Source organism: Rattus norvegicus, chromosome 1 (assembly GCF_021556685.1).
Source record: "Rattus norvegicus strain SHRSP/BbbUtx chromosome 1, alternate assembly SHRSP_T2T, whole genome shotgun sequence".
In the NCBI taxonomy this organism is placed as follows: Eukaryota; Metazoa; Chordata; class Mammalia; order Rodentia; family Muridae; genus Rattus; species Rattus norvegicus.
In genome coordinates this window covers 73,630,559-73,642,854 of record NC_141534.1, presented here as the reverse complement: position 1 = coordinate 73,642,854, position 12,296 = coordinate 73,630,559, and the positions used below count along the sequence as shown (strand labels likewise).

At 38.4% G+C, this 12,296-nt stretch overlaps 1 long non-coding RNA gene across 1 annotated transcript; it reads left to right on the top strand.

Annotated features, from left to right (window-relative positions):
* The first annotated feature begins 351 nt into the window (after nucleotides 1-351).
* LOC148007194 (uncharacterized) lies at nucleotides 352-12,085 on the top strand. Its single transcript, XR_015649604.1, has 3 exons — nucleotides 352-517; nucleotides 2,159-2,204; nucleotides 11,598-12,085. It is a non-coding gene; the product is annotated as an uncharacterized LOC148007194 (long non-coding RNA).
* Nucleotides 12,086-12,296: the final 211 nt, after the last annotated feature.

Here is a 12,296-nt window from a genome sequence, read left to right as displayed (position 1 = left end):
CTACTCATCACTGGGGCATCTCTTCAATGCTCCTCTTATCCCATTTTCACACTCCCTGGAACTCCTCACTAATCTTACCTCAATTCCTCCAAATGATACATGGTCTTTTGCTACAGTTTTTCTCTCTACTTTACAGGATTTTTTGCTTTTGCTTTTAGCTTATCAGTTAGACAACCATATAAGAAAAGCATTCTTCAGAATTAATTAGAATTTCTAATACATTACAGTACCAGTACAGAAAGGGGAATCTACAAATGAATCTCCAATAGCTGTATAGTAGAAGAATATTGAAAATGTTCTGTAAGAATTTTCAGTTAGCTTTGACTTGAGTTCTACCACTTCCAATTACAGATCAAGCAATCTTGGAAGCTGAAAAGGAACTCAATGATGAGAATGACAATAACTAACACTTCTGAACTTCTTAATCTATCACGGAAGGAAGCTTTATACCTCCCAAAAGGATGAACAGGAAGAACATAATGAATGTTTTTTCCCTCTGAGGATTTCTCTGTGACAGGTAAGACTGATTTACACAGAGCTCAGAAACTTGCACAGCAGAATTCTCTGGACTCCTGAGGAGGTGATATGACACTGTAAAGGATCCTCACATAGAACCAGCCTGCTGCAACATCCAGTCTCTGTGCAAAGTCAACTAAGAGGCATCTTTGCTTTGCCCCTCTTCTTAGGAAAAGTATGCAACCACAAAACTTTCATAAATACTGTGAGTTTATGAGTCAGCTCTGCAGGTTCACTCCTGTAATCTTTGCATACAGGTGGCAGAGCTAAGTAGATCTCTTGTGTCTTAGGGATGCTACTGCTCTGATGAAACACCATGACTAAATAGCAAGCGGGAGAGAAAGTGTTTATTTGGCTGACTTGCTTACATAACACTTTTCATCACTAAAGGACATCAGGACAATAACTCTAACAGGGCAAGATATGGGAGGCAGGAGCTGACACATAAGCCATGGAAAGATTCTATTGATTGGCTTGCGTCTCATGACTTTCTCAGGCTGCTTTCTTATACAACACAGGACTACCAGCCCAAGGATGACTATCTACACTGGACTGGACCATTTCTCATCAATCCTAAATTAAGAAAAAAATGCTTATAGCTAGATATATGGAGGCATTTTCCAACTTGAACTATCCTCCTTTCAGATAACTCTAGTTTGTATGTCAAGTTATCATAAAACAAGCCCAGCATAGCAGTTGGGCTTTCTCTATTACATACACCACTGATCTCCAGAACTGCTGCATCTAGTGTGGTTACACAGTGTTACTACCACCACTTACCCTTTGGATAAAATTAGATAGCCAGAGAGAACATGCAGAATATAACACTGGTCACACTTCAAGAGAACACAGAAAAATATAAAGCAAGCACCCACATAGGATTATGTTCATAACCAAATGTCCCTTATTTCTAGGAGTTTCTAGACAGTATAGGAAGTTCACACATATACACAAAGCAGATAAAAACAAAGGATGTATCAGAAATTCTATAAGAAGAGTATTCTTCCCAACAAAGAATAGATTGCTGCATTCTCCAAGATCACATTTTTGTACAATGCCCTCTGAGTACAGTCTAAACATTCCAATTCATCCTGTAAGCATTCCACAGCCCCATTTCTGAACATTAACAGGCACTGTCATAGAAAATTACTCATTTGATATGTGCTGCTGGAATTGCCAATATCAGTACAGTTTTACGTTTTCTCTCTAGTTCAGAATCTGTAGTGTCTATTAAAGTGCAGTTAGGTTCCTAGCACTATCACAGGACTACACATCAGATATTACTCTTTTCTTTCTTAATATTTTAAGACAGGATTTTGTTTAGTAGCACTGGGTGTCCTAGAAATCTCTTTGAAGACCAAGCTGGCATGGAGCTCACAGACATACAACTGCCTCTACCTCCTCAGTGCTGGGAAAAAATTGGTGTGTGCCACCATTCCCAGCAACACAATAGTTTTTATGTCTGTTCCATGGGATCCAGTCCTCTATTCTTAACTTTAGAGGCTTGAGGCCTACATGGTACAGTATATACATTGAGTCAAATATACTAACACACAAATAACTAAAATGGAAATATAATTTTAGTAAAATTCATTTTCTAAAATAGTTATATATTGTATCTTCTTTTCTTTGTAAAATACAGGATGACATGATGGTCTCACATTGAGCAAAGATTCAGAGAATAAAAGGTAATCATTTGAGGTCTAGATGCATGAATGTACATCTAAGAACTCTATGCTGATCTCAAATAAATCCCAATGAAACATCTCAGATGGTAACTTATGATGAGTAAAACCGTGCTTCCAACCTCTACAGATGTCAAACTCATTCAACTGTCAACAGCTAGGACTCACCTGCCTGACTATTCTATCATGCGCAGGTGAGATCCTGAGGCCTAGATATATTTCTGTTCCTTTTCTGGAAGAAAAGAAGGTAAAATATGAAATGAGGAATGCATGGATGAACTACAAGCCAAAAAAGTTTTTGGAAACAATAAGGAGTGTAACATCAGTGCATACACAGAACATTACAAACAACACATAGAATCAAATATATTGTGATGTTATTTTATAACAGTATCTGACAACCATGAAGTAAACAGAAAAGTTAGCATTATGTAGCATTAATATTATCCAAGTTTGCTAGAAGGTCATACAGACAATACAGATAGATAATAATAATTTCAGTAATCCCATAAGGTTTAAGTACAAAAGAGTTAGGGATACATATCTAAATAAATGTATGTGTGACAATGCATTCTGGGGAAGGAGAAAGAGTTCCTGTGATCAAAACAATTGTACTAAGTTATAAAAGAATTCTACTAACTCTTGATTAATTATGAATATATTACTGCTCAATTGGAAACCTGAATCTTTTGATTTCAGCTCTATTATTTTCGTCACTACTTGAGCTCAATCATCTAACATATTTTAGGTTGCCCAGTAAAATATCATTTATGATTCTTCCTTCATTTTTCAAAAAATAAAACTCAGGGTTATATTCTGGCTCTATCATCAAAGTGCACCGGATATATAAATGTAGGTGTTGGAGTAGTGTCTCCAGCGCAAAAGGGTGCTCACTGTTTCTAGATAGAAATTTTATTCTCTCTATATCCAAGGAAACTTAGGATTTTGTATGTCTTCTGTGCCATGGATTTAATGACTGTATCAGGGCTCCATGGGCTTCATGTGAATACAATGCACATAAAAATGCAGATGTACACTCCCATACTTAAATAATAGTTTAAAGAAAGAAAGGGAAGTCTGTCTAATATAACCTCTCTCAAAAATCTCTACCTACAGAAAACATAGCTACAGGGAAAGGGCAAACATGGAGTGTGGGAGACTTCCTCCTCCAAAAGATAAGAAAAGAAAGCCATTAGAAGGGACATCAATCAATACTTTCAAATAGATGGCTTGTGCACTATATCAAGCAGTATCTCTAGAAAATTCTTACTCATATAATCCACATGATATAATATACGTGGAAATGCCAATATTGCCTCATGCAGGGCTGTGGAAAGTCATAAATGAAAGAATCAGAATTGAAGAAGAAATGATGAGTTCCTACAAACAAGTGAATAAATCAACCTCTTATATTATAAAACTTGAGGCCCCTGAACCTCGCTGATCCAGGCCCACAGCTCCCTGCTCCCAAACCACGTAGGAGAGAATCTTCATCTCCCAGACCTGTGAGAAATCCTGAGACTGCAGGACAGGAGAGATTGCCACTTCTGCAAACCTATGCCCATATCCCTGGCCAAATAGGAAACTGTATAGGGCCTCTGGGCACTGGAAGATAGCTGCAGTCAAGATGTAGGAGCCCTGTGGTTCAGACTGCTCCGAGATCTTAACGGTCCTGATCAAACAGCTCCCTGCACCCAAATCCCATGGGAAGGAGAGCTAGACCTTCAGAGGGGCAGACAGGCCTGGGAAACAAGAGGAGACTACTCTCTGCCCATATTTCTTTGCTCAGGGACCCAGGAGAAGTAGTGGTAGGCCCTTCTGGTTCCCAGCCAGAAGGACAGCTGCAAGTCAGTGGACAGGAATGACTTAACACCTGAAAGCAGAACACTCTCTTCCCATAACTGGCTCAAAAAAACAGGAACTCTGGTCTACAGCACTCCTGACACACAGGCCTATAGGATGGTCAAGCCACTGTCAGAAATAGCAGAACAAGGTAACACCAGAGACAAGCTGATGGTGAGAGGAAAGCACAGGAACCCAAGCAGCAGAAACCAAGACTACATGACATCACCAGAGTCCAATTTTCCCACCAAGGCAAACACTGAATATCCAAACACACCAGAAAAGCAAGATCTAGATTTAAGATCACAATTGATAATGATGATGGAGGACTTTAATACAGACATAGAGAACTGCCTTAGAGAAATTCAGGAAAACACAAGTAAACAAGTAGAAGCCCTTAGAGAGGAAACACAAAAATCCCTGAAAGAATTACGGGAAAACACATTCAAACAGTTGAAGGAATTAAAAATGGAAATAGAAACAATGAAGAAAGCCCAAAGGGTAACAACACTGCATATAAAAAACCAAAGGAAGAGAGAAGGAGTTATAGATACAAGTATCACCAACAGAATACAAAAGATAGAAGAGAGAATCTCAGGAGCAGAAGATTCCATAGAAATCATTGATAAAACTGTAAAAGATAATTTAAAATGGAAAAGGCTACTGGCCTAAACATACAGGAAATCTAGGACAAAATCAGAAGATCAAACCTAAGGATAATAGGCATAGAAGAAAGTGAAGACTCCCAACTCAGAGTACAAGTAAATATCTTCAACAAAATCATAGAATTAAACTTCCCTAACGTAAAGAAAGAGATGCCCATAAAAATACGAGAAGCCTACAGATCTCCAAATATATTGGCCCAGAAAAGAAACTCCTCCTGTCACATAATAGTCAAAACACCAAATGCATGAAACAAAGAAAGAATATTAAAAGCAGTAGAGGAAAAAGGTCAAGTAATATATAAAGGCAGACCTATCATAATTACATCAGACTTCTCACCAGAGACTATGAAAGGCAGAACATCTGGGACAGATGTCATATAGACTCGAAGAAAACACAAATGCCAGCCCAGGTTACTGTATCCAGCAAAAGTCTCAATTAGCATAGATGGTGAAACCAAGATATTCCATGACAAAACCAAATTTACCCAATATCTTTCTATAAATCCAGCCCTACAAAGGATAATAAATGGGAAAGCCCGACACAAGGAGGCAAGCTACACCCTAGAAAAAGCAAGAAACTAATCATTTTGAAAAAACAACAACAACAACAACAAAAAACCAAAGAGAAGACAAGCACACAAACATGATCTCACTTCCAAGTACGAAGATAACAGGAAACAACAATCACTATTCCTTAATATCTCTTAACATCAATGGACTCAATTCCCCCCAAAAAAACACAGATTAACAAACTGGATATGTAATGAGGAACCAGCATTTTGCTGCCTACAGGAAACACACCTCAGAGACAAAGACAGACACTACCTCAGAGAGAAAGGCTGGAAAACAACTTTCCAATCAAATGCTTTGAAGAAGCAAGCTGGAGTAGCTGTTCTAACATCGAATAAAATTGATTTTCCACCAAAAATTAATCAAGAAAGATAAGGAAGGACAATTCATATTCATCAAAGGAAAAATCCACCAAGATGACGTCTCAATCCTAAATATCTGTGCTACAAATATCATGGTATCCACATACATAAGAGAATCGTTACTAAAGCTCATAGCACAAATTTCACATCACAGAAAAATATTAGGAGATTTTTATTTGCTTTTTTTGTTTTTTCTCAATATTTTGTCCCATCTTTAATAAATTGGGTATTTTTTTTTACATTGCAAATGTTATTCCCTTTTCTGGTTTCCATGCCAGCATCTCCATAACCCCTCTGCCTCCCCTACTATACCGGTGTCCTCCTTCCAATCCTCCTCCCATAGCTGCCCTCCCCCACAAAAATCCCTCACACAATAATAGTAGGATATTTCAAGACCCCATTCTCATCAATGGAAACATCATGGAAACAGAAATTTTACAGAGACATAGACAGACTAACAGAAGTCATGAACCAAATGGACTTAACCGATATTTATAGAACATTCTATCCTAAAACAAAACGATATACCTTCTTCTCACCACCTCATGGTACTTTCTCCAAAACTGACCATATAATAAGTCATAAAAGAGGCCTAAACAGATACAGGAAGGTAGAAATAATCCCATGTATCCTATCAGACCAACACAGGCTAAAGCTGTTCTTCAATAACAATAAGGAAAGAATTCCCACATATACATGGAAGTTGAACAATGCTCTTCTCAGTGATAACCTGGTAAGGGAAGACATAAAGGAAGAAAATAAAGACTCTTAGAATTTAATGAAAGTGAAGGTACAACATACCCAAATTTATGGGACTCAATGAAAGCTGTGCTAAGAGGAAAACTCACAGCTCTGAGTGCCTGCAGAAAGTAACAGGAGAGAGCATATATCAGCAGCTTGACAGCACACCTAAAAGCTCTAGAACAAAAAGTAGCAAGTACACCCAAGAGCAGTAGAAGGCAGGAAATAATCAAACTCACAGCTGAAATCAACCAAGTAGAAACAAAATTAACTATACAAAGAATCAACAGAACCAAAAGCTGGTTCTTTGAGAAAATCAACAAGATAGATAAACCCTTAGCCAGACTAACCAGAGGACACAGAGTGTGTGTCCAAATTAACAAAATCAGAAATAAAAAGGGAGACATAACAAGAGAATCAGAGGAAATTCAAAAATTCATCAGAACCTACTGCAAAAGCCTATATTAAACAAAACTTGAAAATATGGAGGAAATGGACAATTTCCTAGACAGATACCATGTACCAAAGTTAAATCAGGAACAGATAAACAACCCCATAACTCCTAAAGAAATAGAAGAAGTCATTAAAAGTCTCCCAACCAAAAAGAGCCAACGAACAGATGGGTTCAGTGCAGAATTCTATCAGACCTTCATAGAAGACCTCATACCAATTCTATCCAAAATATTCCACAAAATTGAAATAGACATAGTGCTACCGAATTCCTTCTATGAAGCCACTATTACTCTTATAACTAAACCCCACAAAGTCTCAGCAAAGAAAGTGAACTTCAGACCAAATTCCCTTATGAATATTGATGCAAAAATACTTAATAAATTTCTTGCACACCAAATCAAAGAGCACATAAAAACAGTCATCCAACATGATATAGTAGGGTTCATCCAAAGGATGAAGGTATGGTCTAATAAATCAAAAACCATCAATGTAATCCACTATAAAAACAAACTGAAAGATAAAAACCACATGATCATTTCATTAGATGCTGAGAAAGCACTTGACAAAATTGACCACCCCTTCATGATAAAAGTCCTGGAAAGAACAGGAGTCAAGACCCATACCTAAACAGTAAAAGATATATATAGCAAACAAGTAGCTAAACTAAACGGAGAGAAACTTGAAACAATCCCACTGAAATCAGGGACTAGATAAGGCTGCCCACTCTCTCCCTGCTTATTCAATATAGTTTTCGAAGTACTAGTTAGGAGCAATCAGAAAACGAAAGGAGATCAAAGGGATACTGATTGAAAGGAAGTAGTCAAAATATTAATATTTGCAGATGTTATGATAGTATATTTAAGTGATCCCAAAATTACTAAACCTGATTAACACCTTCAGCAAAGTGGCTGGGAATAAAATTAACTCAAATAAATCAGAAGCCATCCTCTACACAAAAGAGAAATAAGCCGAGAAAGAAATTAGGGAAAAGACACCCTTTATAATACTCCCAAATAATATAAAATACTTCCTTTGTGACTTTAACCAAGCAAGTGAAAGATCTGTATGATAAAAAATGTCAAGCCTTTGAAGGAAGAATCTGAAGATCTCATAATATAGTAACACCTTCCATGCTCATGGATTGGCAGGATTAATGTAGTAAAAAATGGCCATTTTATCAAAAGCGACCTACAGATTCAATGCAATCCCCATCAAACTACCAATCCAATTCTTCACAGAGTTAGACAGAACAATTTGCAAAATCATGTGGAATTAAAAAAAACCAGGATAGCTAAAACTATCCTCAAGAAAAAAGGATTTCCGGGTTAATCACTATCCGTGAACTCAAGCAGTATTACAGAGCAATAGTGATAAAAACTGCATGGTATTGCTACAGAGACAGACAGATAGACCAATGGAACAGAATTGAAGACCCAGAAATGAACCCACACACCTATGGTCACTTGATTTTTGACAAAGGAGCCAAACCATCCAATGGAAAAAATATAGCATTTTCAGCAAATGGTGCTGTTTCAACTGGAGATCAGCATATAGAAGATGCAGATCGATCCACTCTTATCACCTTGTACAAAGCTGAAGTCTAAGTGGATTACGGACCTCCACATCAAACCAGATACACTCAAACTAATAGCAGAAAAATAGGGAAGAATCTCGAGCACAAGGGCACTGGAGAATACTACCTAAACAAAACACCAATGACTTATGCTCTAAGATCAAGAATCAAAAAAATAGGATCTCATGAAACTACAATGCTTCTGTAAGGCAAAGGACACTGTGGTTAGGACAAATGACAACCAACAGATTGGGAAAAGATCTTTACCAATCCTATAACTGATAGAGGGCTTATATCCAAAATATACAAAGAACACAGAAGTTAGACTGCAGGGAAACAAATAACCCTATTAAAAATGGGGTTCAGAGCTAAACAAAGTATTCACAGCTGAGGAATGTCGAATGGCTGAGAAGCACCTAAAGAAATGTTCAACGTCTTTAGTCAGAAGGGAAATGCAAATCAACACAACCCTGACACTCTACCTCACACTGGATAGAATGGCTAAGACCAAAAAGCCTGGTGACAACAGATGCTGACAAGGATGTGGAGAAAGGGGAACACTCCTCCAATGTTGGTGGGATTGCCGACTGCTAAAACCATTCCGGAAATCATTCTGGAGGTTCCTCAGAAAATTAAACATTGCACTACCTGAGGACCCAGCTATACCTCTCTTGGGCATATACCCAAAAGATGCTCCAATATATAACAAAGACACATGCTCCACTATGTTCATAACAGCCTTATTTATAATAACCAGAAGCTGGAAAGAACCCAGATGCCCTTCAACAGAGGAATGGATACAGAAAACATGGTACATCTATATAATGGTTTACTACTCAGCTATCAAAACAATGACTGTATGAAATTCATAGGAAAATGGATGGAACTGGAAAATATCCCGAGTGAGGTAACCCAATCAGAGAAAAAAACACATGGTATGCACTCATTGATAAGTGGATATTAGCCCAAATGCTCGAATTGCTCTAGATGCACTGAACACATGAAACTCAAGAAGGATGAGCAAAATGCAGATGCTTCACTCCTTCTTTAAAACGAGAACAAGAATACCCTTGGGAGGGACAGGGAGGCTAAGTTTAGAATAGATGCTGAAGGAACGCCCATTCATTGCCTGTCCCACATGTGGCCCATACATATACAGTCACCAAACTAGATACGATGGATGAAGCAAAGAAGTGCAGACTGACAGGAACTGGATGTAGATCTCTCCTGAGAGACATAGCCAGAATACAGCAAATACATAGGTGAACGTCAGCAGTAACCACTGAAAGGAGAATGAAACCCCCGTTGAAGCAATCAGAGAAAGGACTGAAAGAGCTGAAGGGGCTTGAGACCCTATATGAACAACAATGCCAACCAACCAGACTTTCCAGGGACTAAGCCACTACCCAAAGACTATACATGGACTGACCCTGGGTTCCATCTACATAGGTAGTAATGAATAGCCTAGTAAGGGCACCAGTGGAAGGGGAAGCCCTTGGTCCTGCCAAGGCTGGACCCCCAGTGAACATGATTCTTGTGGGAGGGCGGTAGTGGGAGGAGGATGGGGAGGGGAACACCTATTTCGAAGAGGAGGGGGAGGGGTTAATGGGATGTTGGTCTGGAAACTGGGAAAAGGAATAACATTTGAAATGTAAATAAGAAATTCCCAATTTAATAAAGATGGAAAAAATTAATAAAAAAGAAACTTGAACATACATCAAACAGGTGCTAAGACTGAAGCAGGGAGTTTTCTGAGATGGGGTTCAGAGCATCTGAGAACTGGACTGAGTATGGAATTTTCCTTTCCTTCAACAAACCTTAGGAGATTTGCCTAAAGGAAATTATTACCTAGAATACAAAGAAGAGGAACACTAGAAAGTCATCACAGGAAGCAGGCTTTTACCTCAATGCCCAAAGCAGGGGAGCTCATACCACTTCGTGCAAAGAAAAACCAAAGACCAGTTTCCAGGATATATGCAGACACAGTTTCGATATTACACAGATATGCAAGCAAAGTTGAGTTCACACCAAGAATGCAAAACTATTTTAACACCTACGAACTAATCAATGTTATATACCAAAGACATAGACTCAGTGAGAGAAGAAAAATACCTATGTCAATAGATACAAGAGGGGGCTGGGGATTTAGCTCAGTGGTAGAGCGCTTACCTAGGAAGCGCAAGGCCCTGGGTTCGGTCCCTAGCTCCGAAAAAAAAAGAACCAAAAAAAAAAAAATAGATACAAGAAACTCTGTGATAAAATGTGACATTTGCTGAGTATAAAAGACCTCAAAAATGTGAGGACAGACAAACATGTCAGGATTATAAAAACAAAGAGAAGCACAGCTAATGCAAACAGTATAAAAATTAGGACAAGTGCAGTTACTGTCCTCTAGTCAGAACTAACTTGAGTTATACTAGTGAGTACACAATTCAAGGTCAGGTAAAATCTTAACGGGGACAAAAGGGGATAGGCAGGAAAAATTGGACCTTCTGGAGGGGAATAACAGAACAAACACCTACCTCACATTAGACTGTTCATACTATCTAGGAATTTCTTAGACAGCCTGGTGGTAGCATTCATGGTGCCAAAAACTGCTATGCAGACTGGAGCTTCAGATAGTGGTATCAATGTCCACACCCAGCTATAGATCCTATGAGCTACAATCTTAATCTGCTATGTGAGGCATGTGCACCGATGCCATAGTGCCAATACGATTTGTGGGTAACAGAAGGTTTTCCGGTTCAATCTGAGGCCAGTACCACATTTGGGTTAGGGGTGTAAAAATATATGGGTTATAGTGGAAACCTGGTCAAAATAAAGGTCACAGCCCCTAGAAGGAAATCTGCTTCGGACATTTGCTACATGGTCAAATGGCTTGATTCACATAGATAGCTTGGTGCTGCTATCAGTCTATGTCAAAGAAACTTTGTTTCCAATGGGCAACAGTTATTTCAGAGACCCAAAATTAATCAAATACTGAGAAAACCTGACTGTTTACTAACTATAATGGGTAATCCCTTTACCAACATCTAATATTATTCTCAGTGAAATTTTGCAGAGTGATTTATGAAATAGAGTCTGGGAAAATCAACTTCATTTCTCTTTTTACTGTCACTTGAGCCCTACTTCACCCCTTGTTCAATTCTTCTAACATACCTGAATTCTTTACTATTGCTTCACCATCCAGGGTCCTCAGTTGATTCACAGGTGAGCAGATCTGGCTTTGGGAGACCTGCATATGGGAAGGAAATACTTCAGAGAGTACTTGGAACTTTTCGTAGAAAAAAAGCTTACATCTGCCAAAGGATAAACATGAAGCAAAGACAAAATAGCATGGCAATTGTCTCTTTCTCTGAGGATTTCACTTTCCTCCATGAAATGTGAAACTTAATCAAACAGAGTTCACACACATGAAGAGTTGTTTCCCAGTAACTCTGAGGAGGAGCAAGGAAGACTGCAAGATAATTATGCCGACCCACAGAATCCAGACTGATGTACTTTTACAAAAGGAGGTCTTTAAAAAAAAGTCCTGACAACACGGTCGAGGCAAGAAATCCAGTCACAGAATTCAGTGTCAACAAACCATGAAATAACTGTTTGCCCACATGTGCTCTTCTTGAACTAAGGAGAAATGTTTCTGATGTAAGTGAGCAATCATAACTATTCAAAAACTGCTTTCAATTTTTATTTAATCTATAGTGACTTTTCTCCCTATAAAAACAGGGCAGCCTGATATTGCCCTTCCACAGCATGCATACTGGTCTGGGCATAGTGAGATATCAAAGAAACATAGGAAAAATGAGTAACTGAAGTGCTTATTAATATATCACAGTGGATATCTTTGCTAGGTGTTGTCTTGGTACCTGGTTCCTCTCTTGTGAGCCTC